Source organism: Felis catus, chromosome C2 (genome assembly GCF_018350175.1).
Source record: "Felis catus isolate Fca126 chromosome C2, F.catus_Fca126_mat1.0, whole genome shotgun sequence".
Taxonomy (NCBI): Eukaryota; Metazoa; Chordata; class Mammalia; order Carnivora; family Felidae; genus Felis; species Felis catus.
In genome coordinates this window covers 77008889-77026369 of record NC_058376.1, presented here as the reverse complement: position 1 = coordinate 77026369, position 17481 = coordinate 77008889, and the positions used below count along the sequence as shown (strand labels likewise).

Here is a 17481-nt window from a genome sequence, read left to right as displayed (position 1 = left end):
TTCAGGACACTGGTTCCTTCTTTTTTAAAAATTTTTTTAAAGTTTATTTATTTTGAGAGAGAGACAGAGAGAGAGAGAATCCCAAGTAGGCTCTGCACCATGAAAACAGAACCTGACATGGGGCTTGAACTCATGAATGATGAGATCATGACCTGAGCTGAAACCAAGAGTCGAATGCTTAACCAATGGAACCACCCAAGCATTCCGACGCTGGTTCCTTCTAGAAAGAGACAGATAAATGGAATGAGTCAGTGAAGGTACCAACAGATTTCAGAACTATCTGAGATGTTTTTTTTCTTTAAAAATCAAAACCTAAAATATTAAATATAATAAATAATACAATAAATATTGAAACTGATACAATTCAGTTGGTTTATTCAAGGCTCTCTATAATTTTTAACATTTATAATGCAATTATTTTTAAAAGAAAATTGAAATGGAAAACCGGAATATCTTGCTAATTATTCTATAGATTCAGTAAAGGTAGTTTTGGCATCCTGGATCTGTTGCCACTAAGCTGTGCAAGCCAAGCAACATTGTGTTTTTTCAAGTTATAGGCTTTTTATTATCAATACAGGATTATGAAATGACATCATATTTTCAAACAAAATACTAAGTAATTGTTTGCTATTTTTAATTCATCCCAAGTATCAGTCTTTTTCCCCATTAAGGGTCACATTCTTCTGTTACATATTGGCAAAGATTCAGTTGGAATTTGATAGTTCTGACATACTTCCTGAACCATCTAGCTGACAATTGTTTCTCATCATTGTGGGTTCTAATCACATCAATTATCTTAACTATCTGAAACTCATGATTGTAATCACCACCATAGACTGCTTCTCCCTGTACAAAGGCAACTTTCCTCCACAGAACCATCACATGCTGCTGTTTAGGTATCATATACCAAGAATTTCTGAATGGTTGGGATGGCTAAATCACGTAAGAGAGCTTAACAATTTAATTGCACTGTATTTGGCTTTCCCATAATCAGAATGAAAATTTTCAAGAAGGTTCAACGTTTCACTGGGGGAGTCTCATAGATGTCTTGATCTGACTTCAGACATTTAACGTTTGGAAAGAATCCAAACTCACAACTTCTTCTGACTTCCACTTTATAAACCATCCTCATTTTTTAAGGAAGCCTACTATGCACCCAATGGAATTGGTTTTCTCTGGGACCTATTCTTTTTTTCTCCAGTTGTATTTGTTCATTAAGGAACACACTCCATGGGTGTCACCAGGACAGTCTATGGTCGCCTTTGGCATTCCTAGAACCATGGAATACTTTAGGGTTTTGAGGTTGCTTAGATACCCCAAGACTTGGAGAGCATTCCGGAGCAAGCATGACCACATCAAGTCTGCTCCTTTTGGATATGTGAACTGTTACACCACAGTTTTGGTTTGCCTCATGTCCAGTAGGTAACCCATTTGATCTCTTATAAACATACATGTGTTCTTTCCTCACTTCTCAAAGATGTATAAAAATAGCATCTCAACATATTTTGTGGAAACATTTTCCTTAAAGCCTCCCAAGTCTGTAAGGCTATTTGCATCACAATAAAGTTGGCATTTCATATAATTATTTAAAAGATTACTAGCATTGTGCATTTCTCCGCTCTTCCCATTTTCAAATTGCACACTTATGCCAGAATTAATAAATAAGCCTTTTCCTGGGCCAAATATTACTTGGTGATTTCTGTTTTAATTATGAAAACACCAAGCTAAAGATTTTAAAATGCCATTATAAGAGCTTAAGTTGTTGGGTAAAACTTATCACTCTCACAGCTTCTGCTGGTGGCAGGGGAGAGAGAAATGTTTGGGGACAAAAAAGGTATGGTATTTAGTTAATTGCTATTGCTGTTATTGTTGTCATGAAGGTTCTCACTATAAAATCAGCACACTTTCCATTTGGCTTTATGGACAGAGTTACTGTAAGTTTTTATGCAATGACTTACATTCAAGTTAACACTTTGTGGGTTTTTTTTTCCTTTTTATATACTTCATATATATGAATATGCCTAGACGTGTATATGGCGGTAACTGAGGAGGATTCAAGAAATTTGCATTTGTATTACTTGGCTTGGTACATCAATGAAGGGAAAAGTATTCTGATAATCCTCAGGCATCTAGACATTAAATACAGTTAAGAAGGAGAGAGACAGAATGAGAGAAAGAGAAAGAGCGAGTGAGAGAATTAAATGTGAAGATTTGATGGGAAACAATGAGGCATTCATTTTTAATCAAGCCAAGATGTGGTGTCAGTTTTAAAGCCAATTGCTATCAGCAAAGAGAATCTGTTCACCAAAAGGCAAACCAATGGAAATCAAATGGATTACATTGGATGAATGCCATTTTCACTCGGACACTTCAAGTGGGATTATTCAGGCTTTTGCATTTCAGGTACACTACTAAAAATATTGTGGCATGAGAAGAAGCAAGAGCCAAAAATATTAGTCTCTGCTTCTAGAAACTTTGGCAACTAATTATCCCTTTAAAAAAAAAAGTAAGGTTTTCTCCTACATAAAATCTATTTTATTGCAATTTGCAAAGCAGTCGTTCCTTTAAAATAAATCATTGTTTATCAAGGGAAAGTTAATTGAAAAACATGTTTTTTCTAGCTAAATGGAAGCCTGCATCATGCAGGCAATAAACATTCTTGCTTGAAAGGAATTCTTGCTCCTTCTTCTAAAACTGCCATGGGAATAAAATAAAAAAGGGAGGGAGGGGGGAAAGGAGAGAAAAAGCCCCACACAGCTCTGAAGTTGTGTCTGACTTAGGAGCCAAATGGGATTTTGTAGCCCACAAGTTTTCTATTCACTTCTAAATTTAGCACCCACAAATTTCCCTTTTGGCAGCTTGTGTTCCCCAAACCCAAGTGCAAGCCATTTTTGAGGAATGTGGCTGTCAGTTGCTCCTTGTTAACAGCCTTAGCTAATCTGCTCCACTGGACATTTGGCAAAAGTTGATTTTATAGTTCCTGGATGCCCATACAAGCAGGATGAAAGTGAAAGCAGCAGTGGCGTGTAATACCAGTACATGAAATATAGAATGGACATACTTGAAAATGCCAACTACCTGTGGGTCAGGATGCCAGAGAAGGTAGCCTCTATGCCATAGTTCTATCCCTAAATAGGACACCGTTTTTGGATTCCTTGCTTCTTCTCTTGGTAATAGGGATTATTTCCGGCAGATACAATTTTACATACCCTTTAATGTGCTCTCTTGGCATTTGTTGGAACCCTTGTGACAATAGATCATCAAGCCTTGCCTTTTAATGTTGATTGCTTTTTATGTCTGTCTCACCCACTTTTTAGTGAACGCTTTGTTTTACTAATTCTTAAAATCTTCACAGGGCCCAACTTGAGGGCTAATCTATAATATATATGTTTTGGAAATACTTGATAATGAATGAAAATGATGGTCTCCCCATTTCTCCTATTTATCAATCACCTAATACCCCCAAAGATTTTGTGTTTAGAATGGAGAAGGTGGTTCACAAGTGTCTATTCACAAATCTATGTCAGATGCGGTCTCTGCACTTGGAGGGAAATATGGCTGGGGAAATTAAACAGATTCACATTTTTTAATGTCTTCTTTGTGCTAGGCTCATTCTCTCATTTAATCTCCCCCAAATATTATAAAAATATAATCTTATTTCCATTGTTTCAAATGAGAAAACTAAAGTTCAAAGGGTAGAATCATTTGCCCCAAACATGCAACCATTTTATGCTAATATGGGATTTAAGCCTAGATGCCTGGCTCCAAAGTGTGTGATTGATCCACTAAACATAACCCGTGATCATTGACAAATAAACAAAAGCCTCAAAACCAGTCCATCTTAAAAGAAATGTATGGAAATAAATTTATTCTGAATGAGAATCTTTTTTGAATTCTTTCCATACCAGAACATTTTTTTTTTAATTGAATGCAGAAACTGCTTACAGTAGAAGCCAGATTTTACACATTTAATTGCTCAGAGTTTAAGGAAATAAAATCTATCTTACCTTTTCATGAAGTTGTTCTTTTTACCACTTAATCAGAAAAATGACATTATCTAGTGGCACCTGATTACTTAGCATGTGTTTGGTGAGAGGTTGGTTGTTTGTTTTTTAATGTTTCAGAAATAATCAAATCAGAAGTTACCTAAAGACCATTTAGTATAAGAACACCCCTCAGAAATTCAGAAATTCTCTCACTGATACAGGATTGAGGAGGAGTTCTTTTTTCACCAATTCTAGAGCTTCTACCCAAAGAGATTTTGCTTTTCAGTTTTTGAATTAGGATTGTACAAACTAGCAATGGTTTCTTATATAATCCATCCAGGTGACTAGAAATAAGTCCATAGTTGAAATATAAGTACAAAATATGAGCAAAATTCACTCATTCCTACACCCACATACATACATACAGCCACCACCCCCACCTCCCACCCCACCGCATAAAGAACTGGTAGGGAAATGAAACAGATTATTCAGAGATCATGGAGAAAATGGTAGAAATATAAAACTTCCAAGATGGTGGCCAAAACTTGTGTGTATTTTGCCCACAGTTCTCTTCAAAGTTCTATTTGTATAATAACTGATTTTAGGACTCTCATGTAAGTCCTAATATCTTTTTTTTTTAATATGTGTTTTAAAGTTTATTTGTTTATTTTGAGAGAGAGAGAGAGAAAGAGGATGAGAACATGAAGGAGGAGCAGAGAGACAGGGAAAGAGAGAGAATCCCAAGCAGGCACTGAATTGTCAGCACAGAGCTCAATATGGGGCTCAAACCCACAAACCGTGAGATCATGACCCTCGCTGAAACCAAGAGTATGATGCTTAACTGACTGAGCCACTCAGGTGCCCCAGTCCTAACATCTTATAATAACAGCTCCATGAAGTAGTCAGAGTAAGTTTCACTTTTTATAAACTTGATGACTAAAGTTCACAAAAGTTTAGTGGTTTTTTTTCTTTTGGAAAAAAGTGGAAAGATGTATAAATGGATGGATAGATGATAGATGAATTTATCATTCATGAATTCTCAACAGAGCAATATCGCCCCCAATGGGTAAAAATTGATTCTTAAGGGACAAAAAAATATTTTACTTTTTAATATGTAAACTCAGATATACATACAGTAAATGAATAGATACACATCTATGGTGTTAAAATTTCATGGAAGGATAACTTGAAAAAAAATCTAAAAAGATTCCTTAAGGAGCAAATAATTTTTTTAAATGGTTAAGAAAACACTGAGAGAGAGGGAGAGAGAGAGAAAGAGAAGGAGATTAGGGCAAGATGTGACGTGCACATTCAAATGATTTACTATGGATATTTAATTATTTTGCCATTCCTCATTCTTAGAGGTGCAATAATTTTCCTTCAACCTTGATGAAGAGTTAGGGATTAAATTTACCATACATTTAAAGATGGGAAAACGAGTTTCCAGATACTATGGATTCATGTTCTGGTCGCAGTGAGCTTCCAAGGTCTATTACGAAAGATTAACAAAAGTATTGGGTTTGAGAAGAGACTTACCTCTGAAACAAATAGGAAGGCCAAAGGAGGTCAGAAGATGAAATGAAGAAACAAAAAGTATGACTTACTCATGAGCTAAAACTCAGAAACTCAGGAGCTAAACTGAGAACATTTGCCCAAAATGGGAACAGATTTGCAGTCCATTAAGAGCCAAGTAAGTGGCTCTAGTAAAAGAGCACTATAAGTGATGACATTCAAAAGGCCAGGAGCCAAATAGAATTGCATTTCATGTTTGAAGCACATTATATTTTGCTTGTCTGACATTCTTTTCCTCTCTACTTTACCTGGTGAGCTCTTACTTACTCTTCAAGAACGATCTTAAATGTTTCTCCATGACACATTCTCAGATCCCCACAGTGGATCCAAACTTCTGACTGATAATATGTGATTACCCTGTAATATTCACTTAAGAGAGCATTTATCACATCTCATTACAATGTTTATGCCCAACAAGAATGACTTCCTTAAAATGTGAACTGTTGTTTTTCTTTCATCTTGGATTGTTTGTTGACTACTTACATAGCTTGGACATAATACATGAATAAGACATGATCTACTTGGTACTTTTATGGGTACAATTTTATGGGTACAAAATTATGAGTAATTTTATGGTACAATTATGGGCAGGGGGCGTTACGCTTAGCCCCAAACTCCCTAACTTATGTATATTAGCCAGTTGAACTGGGTCCAAAGTCTTAAAGAATGAATAGTGTCTTTCTTATTTATTTATTTATGTATGTATGTATGTATGTATGTATGTATTCGATGGTGCAGACAGTACAACAAATAGGAGCACCAATTCCCTGCCCACTCAGGCAGACTTACAGTCTGGAATTTTCCCTATGGAATAAAAATAGCTGTTATTGGATGCAATATGAAGGCTTTTTCCTGGACTATATGCTACTGGGTCCCCATTTTCAGTTGCACATTTGAAATGGAGAGCATAAGAATTCAGTTCGATTTCAAAGCATCATCCTGATGGCAGTGTTCTATATAATGAAATTTGACTTCATTTATTTCTTGTTCCTGCTACTGTTAGCATGCGTGACACAAAATTCACTGAAGTGTTTCGTTAAATTTTTAAGATCACAAGTGGAGGATTATTAATCATCGGACTTTTGCTTGTGAAAAATAATTTCTTATAAAATGTAGTCCTAATTTTTACTGACTTGTTTGCCTAACAGAGCTTGATGAAGCAAATTTAGGTCCACAAGGGACTTTTTATATTCAGAAACTCTTGGGAATAAAATATTATTATTTGTATTTTTCCTCCATAAACTTGATATTTTTCTATTTTCTTTACTAAAGGATGAAAATCACAAATGAATTTTAGAGTTTCCTTAAAGTACGTAAATATGTAGCACGAATATGAAATTAAGCATGACAAAAAAATAAGGAATTCAGGTTAATAGTCATAGCTGGGGAAGAAGAGAAGGAAATCTAATCAATGCTGGGTACAGAGGGGATGGGATCATAAATATATTCGTAGTTTTCATCCTTCAATGAAAATCTGAGCAAATGTTAGTAGTATTTAAACTGAGTGATTGGGTCACAGATGTTGGCTATGTTACTATCAATTATTGTCCATATGTGTGGCATATTTAACCAGAAAAAAACCCACAAAGTTTTCAATAAAAGAAATTCCTTTGGTTGTTCATTGTGGCCAGTACTGATACTTGTCTGTGCAATGGCCAATACTTCATCTTGTTTCTACCTAATATATCTCTAATTATTTTCACCCTTCTTTGAGCAATCTTGTCCTTCAGGTAGGCTGAAACTCTCCCCACCTGTAGAGAATGAATTTAATCATCTCTGCCAAAGATTGGTTTAGGCAAAGGCATATAATGTAATTTTGACCAATGAGAGGGAAAGGGTATGTGAGAGAATTCTGGGAAGTTTTCTGGCTTTAAATAAGACAGACACGTGAAGAGTATCATCTCTCTTCTACTGCTAGGCATTGTTATACCTGCATGTGATTCCTGGAGCTACTGCAGTCATCTGATACCTGGGGAGACCACCCTTGACTGGTAAGTGAATAGATGGAGAAGGCAAAGCAGAAAGAGGGAGGAAGGTGTCAGTTAATTGATTACTGAATTAGTGAACTATGCAACTCTTGGCTTTATATTTCTTGTAATGGTGAGATGACAAATATTCTTAAAGCTATTTTTTGAGGCCACTAAAAACTTTCTGATAGATATATACTTGCTTGTTGACTTATTTTTATATTGGATTGTTAGGCTAAATTGGATTTTATTTAGGATAAATTCCCAAGAATAGAGTTATTAATCACTCTTGGAATGTGTTTTAATTTTACCTTCCAATATAATAACTTTAAAATTCAATTACCTAAGAAAATGCAAAGACTGAAAAATAATGAACATAATAATTGTTTAATTAAGTGAAAAACTTTTGAGCTCTGGGGACCCTGGGTGGCTCAGTCTGTTGAGTGTCTGACTCCTGATTTTGGCTCAGGCTATGATCTCATGGTTCCTGGGATCGAGTCACCAGTGGGGTACGGGCTCTGTCCCTTCCCAGCTTATGCTCTCTCTCCCAAAAATAAATGAACTTAAAAAACAAAAACAAAAAAAATTTTTGATCTATGGATCTTCTTTCCAGAAAAAAAATATCACAGATGGGCCAAAATCAAAATATTGTCTAAAATTTCAGAGGCAGATAGGCTTCTTGGAGCCAGTTCATTTCCTGTGAATTATGTTAGGAATCCCTGATATAGCTTTAAATTAAATAATAGTTCCACATCAGTTATTTTATCTAATGGTTGTATATGCTGATTTCTATGAAAATTCCATGCCCGCTCCCAGTTTTATTTATAAATACCTTTTCTATCCCAGCAACAGTTTGGGCTTTGTAGTTGAGGTAATACAATCTCCCTCCTCAAACTCATAAACCATGTTATCCTTCTGTACCAGTCTTTCCAAACTTCTTTGAACTCACCAGACAAATATTTCTTATATGGATACTATTCTTAGATTTCTCCCTACTCTTGGTTTTTTAAGTTAAAGAAGGTCGCTCTGGAATTGTTGGCAAACATCAGGCATTTTTAATTATCATTAGTGAATTGTTTCAAATGGGGCAGATAAAGGAGCCTCTGGTTGTCAGAGTCATTAATGCTGATTAAAATAGGCTGCGTGGGTCCATGGTGCAAGTTTGTTTGTTTTGAAGCATTCACACTCTAAGGAATCCAGGCCAGCCTTCCCCATTACCATGGCAATATCCAGATCGTGTGTATATGATGGGTAGAGTATGCTCTGACAACTAAAACATTAGCCTAGTCCAAAATTGTGCCCAAATAAATAAAAGGAGGTAAAAATCAAAAGGCATGTGTACTTGTGAACACTTAACCCAGTTCTAGTCTTCTGGAACCATTAAAACAGACTTATGTAGACACTTCCATCCTTATCTTCACTTATTTATTCCCATGCAGTAATATTGATACGATGTTCAGAATGTGTTTGAACAAGTTCTTTTCGTCTTTTCCCTGGAATGTCTGTACTGGTAAAGACCTTTTATCCTTTTCATTGACTCCTTTTATTCTTAAGATAGGAGTTTTTAATTAAGAGAGACCACCAAAAAAACTGTGAACCAAGCTACATGGGGACAAAAAAAAAAAAAAAAAAAAAAAAACTAAAAAGTATCAAAGACCAGTTGAGCATTTACCAAGCATATAATGCAGTGCTAAACTTTTTATGTATGTGATGTCATTTAAACATTTAAACAACTCTGAGCTAGGAATAGTTATTTTACATAGAAGATTGTAACTTAGAGACACTAATTAGCCCAAATTCACATAACTATATACAATAAAACCGAGATTCAAATCCAGATCCACAATGTACTGATGTGTTTCTGTATTTAAATAGAGATGTGTGCATTCTGTATCTATATCTATTAACTGAATATATGTGTTTGTGTATTTCAGTGCATCTTTCATACCAAAACCTCTTTACTGTGGTATAATTGACTATAACATTAGTTTCAGGTGTACAAATATGGATTTGCTATGTGTATAAATTGTGAAATGCTCACAATAAATCTAGTTAACCTCTATTACCATACATAAAAAATTGTGATAATAGTTTTTAAAACTTACTCTTTCAGCAACTCTCAAAAATTCAATACAGTAAATACAGTATTAACCATAGTCACCATGCTGTACATTGTTTCTTTTTTTAACATTACACAAATAAATGTTTAATATGTACATCTGTGGTTAAGTCACTCTTGATTTCATAGAATGCTTTATCTCCTAGGCTGTAAGAATATAAGGCAAAAAAACATTTCTCCTAGAAGCTTTTAAGAACATAAACCGTAGTCTATTCAAAATTAAAGAGACTGACTTTTCAATTCAGACTCTAAACCCATCATACATATATGTATTATATCTTAAAACAGCATTGACATTTTGGCATACTAAGTTTATATATACTATGTACAATGGCTTTCTTGAGTTTTTCATCAGGAGTCAGAGGGAATCTCTTCCCATTTCTGTCATCCCCTGTTACAACTTAATAAGAAAGGAGTTTCTTCATGACCACAGAAATATCCCCTTTCAACATTTTGTTCTGACTTCAAAGATTCAGATTGTTGAAGGGGATTTTCATTCAGATTGTTCTGATTCAGATTACCAAAGGAGGTTCTAGTCCAACTAAAATATCAAACCACTGACACCGATGGATACTAAGCACCAGCAGCCTGCACCAGCTACCCATGTGCAGCTGAGACCACAGGACACCCCAAAGGCTGACCCATTGTTTGACGACCTCCTTGCTCTTCACCAAGCCTTCCAACACCATTTAGGGCGATAGATTACAGAGTGAGTATAGATTACAGAGTGAATATAGATTACTTTTCACTTTTCATTAATTTGATATTTTTAAAATGTCTTCCATGGGACACCTGGGTAGCTGAGTTGGTTAAGCCTCTGACTTTGGCTCAGGTCATGATCTCTGGGTTCGTGGGCGCGAGCCTCACATTGGGCTCTGTGCTGACAGCTTGGAACCTGCAACCTGCTTTGGGTTCTGTCTCCCTCTCTCTCTGCCCCTCCTCTACTCTCTCTCTGTCTCTCTCAAAAATAAATATTAAAAAATTAAAAATAAACAAAATTTCTTCCTCAACAGAGTCCACCTCTTCTAGGGAAAAGAAAAAGAAGTGCTTCTTTACTTTCTGTACATCTTATCTCTTTCACATTTTCAACTTAACAGAGGAGGCGCTGTCCTCTTTTCTCTACCCTACACACATGAAGCCAGAAATAATGTTATTTTCTGCTTGAATGCAAACCAATCATTTATCTGGACCTCCCTGAAAGGACTTAATTTGCCCAACTAGTCAGTATTCTGCCTCTGTTTAAGGATTCCAGACGCACACTTGGACTTTTCTTTTAACTCACGTTTCTGCCCCTGTTCACCCCAAACCCCCACCTCTTCAGGCTTCCCCAAGTGAGAACTGCCTGGCAACCCCTCCCTTCACCTCCTTTAAGCTATTCTTCTGTGCTCTAGTTACCACCAGTGCTCTGTCTCAAACCTGAGGACTCATATTTGCCTAAAACAAATAATAAGCAGAGGGAGCAGACAACAGGCTTGTTTTGCCACCTTTTCTGTGAGCATGAAGTAGCGCTGACCTATTCAGCAAGTTCCATGACTGGCGGACAGACATCTAGAGAATCTCAGCGGTGAGAGATGAGGAATGTCCCAGCTAGGCCTGGCAGCGGAGTCCACACTAACACACAAGAGGCTTTTTAAAGGCACAGTGGGACGAATTCTTCAAGTCTCCATTCAGAGGGGGATTTAACTGCACATTGACAATCACCTAGACGTTTTGTTATGCTCGGACCTAGAATGGGTCTTTTCTTTTTCTTGGATGCTGTACACTACTCTACACAAATCTGAACAGGATCAATACTGTTAAACCTCAGCTTGTTCTATTGGCATTTCTTAGTTTCTAGCCTGATTAAAAAAGAAAAGTGTTTGAAGGAGGATATTTAAATTTAATAATGTTCTGTTTTCCAAGAATGATCGGCAGATATCATCTATTTACAATTTGGAGGTCTCTCTAGAATTTTGTGAAGGTCCTCTCCAAATCAATTCACTATATCTGATATATTCATAATATTGTATTTTGGGACCAAAGAAGAAAATAAAACACTCGGGATGATGACCAATTCAGAGAATGTATTATATACATAGGTTTATATACATGTGCATATGTGTATATATGTAACATAAGCATATACGTAATATGTGTTATATATATTTAAACAACATATACAATATGAAATTGCATGGCATTCCCATTTATCGTCTATTTGTGTCTCAGACTCCCTTCTATAAAATAGGATTGACAAGCTAAAGCTCTCCAAAGTACCTTTATAACTTTATAATTAATGTATAAACTTAAAAGATCTTAAGTCACACACATTTTCAAGGAAAGAAGCTGATATGGGCTGTCATAGTTACAAAAACCCTTATGGAGGAAGAACTCAGGCAGTACATTGAAAGTTAGAATGTGCTAGAAACAATAGAATATGTGTTATTAGACTTTTGTGAGATTAAATTTTCAAAAGTTTTATCTATCATGGATAGATCATATAAGTGACAAATCTATCATTTAAAATTCCAGTGGTTAATGGAATTGGGAAAGAAAATGTTGGCCCTGGTGAAGGAGAGGACCTGCTCTCTGCCCTTTGTCATGGCAACTAGGACACTTTAAGATTTCTTCAAGAACTGGTTCTAAATCCTAAATTACCCCAAAGAATAAGTTATAACCACATACTTGTGCACTTGGTAGATATATATGCGATATTAAAATTATTTTTTCAGCCGATGCTTTGGCTCTGGGTCAGGGAATCAGAACTGGTAGAGTTAAAGGGGTTTGTGTACAAGAATTACTCTATGAACTTCAGGGATCAATTGAACAGGTTTTCCCCCAGCTTTATTGAGCTATAATTAACATATAGCATCGTGTAAGTTTAAGGTATTGATTTGATATAGTGTATATTGCAAAATAATTACCACCATAGGGTTAGCTAACACCTACATGTCACATAATTACCATTTCTTTTTTTGTGGGGAGAACATCTAAGGTTTACTCTTAGCAACTTTCATGTATATAACATACTGTTATTAACCACAATTTCTATATTGTACATTAGATCCCGAGAACTTCTTTGTTTTGTAAGCAGAAGTTCGTATTTTATGACCAACATCTTCCTAATCCCCACCCTCCAACCCGCGGCAACCACCGTCCTACTTTCTCTTTTGTAAGTTGTCTTTAACTCTTCTGGATGTCTCCAAATTGATTGAATCCCTTTAGTAAGTAGTTGCTGTCTCTGTTCTATGGTTCATCACATCATCTCAATTCTAAACCATCAGTAGGATTATCTTAGAAGAAATAATCAGGAAAGAAAGATTGGTGGTCATCAGTTGTATAACCCAAGAATGATGTTTAGGATATATATTTGAAGTGAAAAAGAGCAGGTTACAGAACACAGTACTTTATGATTATAAATAGATGCAATATATAGATACCAAAAACTATCAATGTGAACTTGAAATCTATCTTTGGCAAGATTACAGAAGGCGAATTAGTAACAGGATGGCATGAGATTTCCCAGAAGTAGGCAATGGTAAAAATGAAGAACAATATGGGATGAATTGGTTGTACCAGCTAAATTTCAGGGGTCTTTTTTTCATGGAATTATTAACTTTGTGGATATGAGATTTTTACAAATTACCAAAGACAGAATGGAAGCATAGAAAGAATGTTGGGTCTAATTATGAATCCAGGTGAATCATCATTTGGGATGTTGACCAAACAGTGTTCTGTCTGGAAGCTTTAACAATATCAAATGAATGATTGATTATTCAAAAATGAATAAAAATATGTCAAACTGAAAGAATATATGTATTCCTAGAGACAAATGCAAGACTTGGGATTAAAGTTAATGAGAAGAGAGTGGAGGCCAAGGAATGAATCTGGCTACAAGGAATGAATCTGTACAAGGCTGCTGAGAGAATTTTTCCAGAAAGCCTGGCATTGCTGCTGCTTATTCCTGAATGTTCAAGTGCCAATGATTTAAAGACTGTAACCCAGCCCTGGAAAAGGAATGATATAGTCATAATCTATCCAAATTTTTTTTAGTGTTTTTTTTAGTTTTGAGAGAGAGATCGAGCATGTGAGAGTGGGAGGGAAGGTACAGAGAGAGGGGGACAGAGGATCTGAAGCAGGCTCTGTGCTGACAGCAGTGAGCCCAACGCAGGGCTTGAACTCACAAACCGTGGGATGGATACTTAACCAACTGAACCATCCAGGTGCCCCTATCCAAAATTTAATGAATATTTCATGTTATACTTGAGACAAGCTAGAGAAATGAGGGCTGCATGAAAATTCTTAGAATTGAATCAATAATTAACTGAGTGAACTTTTCCAGGAAGTAGCTACTAAGTCTTCACATTAAGCTGGAGGAAACCTCCCTAACAGTTTGCCTAGTGATCTAGGTTTCTTCTGCCCCATTCCATATTTTTAGCGATAACTTAAATGGAATTATTAGAAGGCAGAACTAAAATGCAAAAGTGGCTGCAGTGACCAACAAAATATGTTTAATATAATATCTAAGATTCTGTGTTAGGATTCATTTTTGAGAGAAATTAGGAACCTAAATGACAAGAGAGGTATGCTATATCCATTGACTTAAAGATTCAGTTTGGGGGTGTGTGGGTGGCTCAGGCAGGTGAGCCTCCAACTCTTGATTTCTGTTCAGGTCATGATCCCAGGATTGTGGGATCGAGCCCCACCTCATGTCAGGCTCTGCACAGTGTGGAGCCTGTTTAAGATTCTCTCTCTCTCTCTCTCTCTCTCTCTCTCTCTCTCTCCCCCCCCCCCCTCCCCCTGGCTCCCCTACTAGCATGCTTGTGCTTTCTCCCTCTTAAATTTTTTTTAATTTTAATTAAAAAGATTCAATATCACAAAGATATCCTTTGTATCAAATTAATCGATAGATTTAATATAATCCCAATACAAATGCCAGAAAAAATTTCTTGTTGTAGAAATTGAAAAGTGACCCCAAAATATGTATGGAAATGCAAAGGAAAAATTACCAAAAAATCTTGATAAGGAACAAAACTTATACTAAACTTGAGGTAAAACAAACATTTACTAAAAAAGACTTTGTATATATGTGTGTGGATGACACTGCAAAACAGTGGGGGAAGATAGGGTTTTTCCATACATGGTACTGGTTTCATTGAATATCCATATTTTTAAAATACATTAGTATTGCATATCACTTTGACTCTCCCCAAATTCAACTCCAGAAGAATTGTATATCTAAAAGTAAACCATAAAACAAGAAAAAACTCCTGTAAGATAACACAGAAGAGAAACTCATGTCTTTGGAATAGTCAAAGTGAACTTAAACGGTTTTCTTAAACACTAACCATAAACTATTAACAAATTAGGTTTTGTTAGAACTGAAAATTGTTCTTCATCAGAAGATATTAAAGGTGAGGAAAATCAGTCCAAAGACTGGGAAAAATCTTTGTAACGTACAAGACCTACTCATACTGAAACATATTCTGACAAATAACAAAAATATATAAAACTCATTTAAGGAATGGGGAAACAACTAAATAGTCACTTTATTATTTTAACCTTTTATTTCTTTTTGAGAGAGAGAGAGTGTATGAGCAGGGGATGAACAGAGAGAGAGAGGCAGGGAGACACATAATATGAAACAGGCTCCAGGTTCCGAGCTGCCAGCACAGAGCCTGATGCAGGGCTTGAACCCATAAACCATGAGATCATAACCTGAGCCGAAGTCAGACACCCAGCCAACCGAGCCATCCAGGTGCTCCCTATATAGTCACTTTAGAAAACAGGGTATACAAATGTTCCATAAGTATATAAAAATGTCTTCAAATCTTCAGTTGTCTGGAAAGTGCAAATTAAAGCCACATTAAGCTATCACTACCTTCCCATTTACAATGTCTAAGATTAAAAAAAAAAAAAATCAAGTGTTAAGATGGAGGTAGACCAAATAGAATTCTCATACCTTTCTTCTGTGAACTTCAATGGCTACATCCATCTTGAATATTTTAGTAGTATTTACTAAATCTGAATATATAATGCCCTAAGACTTCGTCATTCTTCTATGTATAGACGCAATAGAAATGAGTGCATCTATGCAACAGAAGGTACATATGAAAGTATGGATGACAGCTTCATTCATGATCTGTAAACCTGAACAAATTGTGACATATTTATACAATAGAATGTTATACATAAATGTAAAATAAAGAATTGTTGTATATAAAGACAGATATAATATTGGGGAAATGAAACTAGACAGAGGAAATATATACTGTATGATTCATGTGGATAAAGCTTCAGCACTGGTAAATCTACAGGGGTAGAAGCCAGAATAGTGCTTCTATTTGGGGGTGGTATTAACTAGGAGGGATATAGGGGAGGTTTCTAGGTTCAGGTAATGTTATAAATCTTAGACTAAGTGTTGGTTACATGGGAGTATACAACTCCGAAAAGTCATCCAGTTGTAACACTCAAATTTGTACATTACACTTCAATACAAGAATTAAAAAATCTTTTAAAAGCTTAAAAAATTAAATCCATGAATATATACATATATATGTATATAACCAAGAGAGATTTATGTTTCACTTTAAGGTTGACTTAGTTTTTGAAAATTCATCAATGTTATTAGGCACATTAACAGATATTTCTCCATGAAAAGGAGAAATCTATATAATATGTTACATATATTATATGTATACCATCTTGGTATATATAAAAAATTACCTGGTATAGCCCAAACCTATTCATGACTTACAAAGAAGACAAACATGCAGACAGTTATAATTGTCAATGAAGCACCAGGAGATGCCCCAATGAATCTCTAGGCTCATTCCTTTCTTCCTACTGTGTAGCAATAATCCTAGCTCCCTGTGTAATCTGTGTCAACCATCCTTGACATCTTATTACCTGTTGTTCTATAGGCATAAGAAACTACAAATATCCAATGAATAATAAGTTTTTAAGATCACTGGAATCTTGATATACTCTCTGGTAAAATCACCGCCTCCATCCCTTTCCCTAGTAAAGAGGACTTCTGAACCAGCAGAGTCCTTAAAAGCAAATAACTAAGTGCACAACTCTTAGTTTTGTCTGAGAAGATTTTCCTTCATTTTCATTCAGGGCCAACATAACAAAGGCAATCATTCAGTGAACCAGGCATACATATTTTCCTTTGCAGATATAGGGAGTCTCCAATGAAGCCATAAGGGTAAGTTGATGGAATAACATCAGGCAACAGAGGGAAATAACATGGGAGTCTGGACCCATCTGGATACACTCAGGCCTAATTTCAAGTGCACTACTTATATTCAAAAGTGCATTGTTATAACTTCACCTGACCTTATATCATGATGGATGTGATAGTGTGGCTCATCAAAAGTGGTCTACTTCTTCTAGAATCAGTTGCTCAGTTTCTGTAGGGCCTGGCAACATGCCTAAAGCTGGTCTTCAATGAGAAATAGTCCTCTGCTACAAAAGTAGTGACCTGCTTCAGAAACACAGCCTGTACTGTAATCCCCTATTAGGACTCTCTAGAGCCTCCACAAATGATCCATATGTAGTATGATAGGATACGCTGGGTCATATGACCCAATAGAAAGGCCAGTTTACAATCTGGGGAACATTGCTCTTCACCCTACTCAAAAAAATAAGCCTTCCAAGACACTCAAAAATTAGTTACAACAATATTCCCAAATGTAATATATGCTTCTTTTAGAATCCAAATAAATTTGTCCTCGTGGACCTCAGGTCGCTGGACCCCTAAATATTTACCAATATGGCTGACCTTTGAATCTTCATGGAGATTATCTCCTACCCATATGTGACCTACGAAGGCTTCTAGAGTATTTTATGCAAA

The 17481-nt window shown here is 35.9% G+C and overlaps 1 protein-coding gene across 5 annotated transcripts in view; it reads left to right on the top strand.

Annotated features, from left to right (window-relative positions):
- Positions 1 to 1315: 1315 nt before the first annotated feature.
- OSTN (osteocrin) overlaps positions 1316 to 17481 on the top strand; it is a 232773-nt gene continuing 216607 nt past the window's right edge. For all 5 annotated transcript variants that reach the window (XM_023260307.2, XM_045037142.1, XM_045037140.1 and 2 more), the window contains exons 1-2: positions 1316 to 1418; positions 7477 to 7549. The gene's annotated coding sequence lies outside the window, so the exon portion shown is untranslated. The remainder of the gene's footprint in view (positions 1419 to 7476; positions 7550 to 17481) is intronic.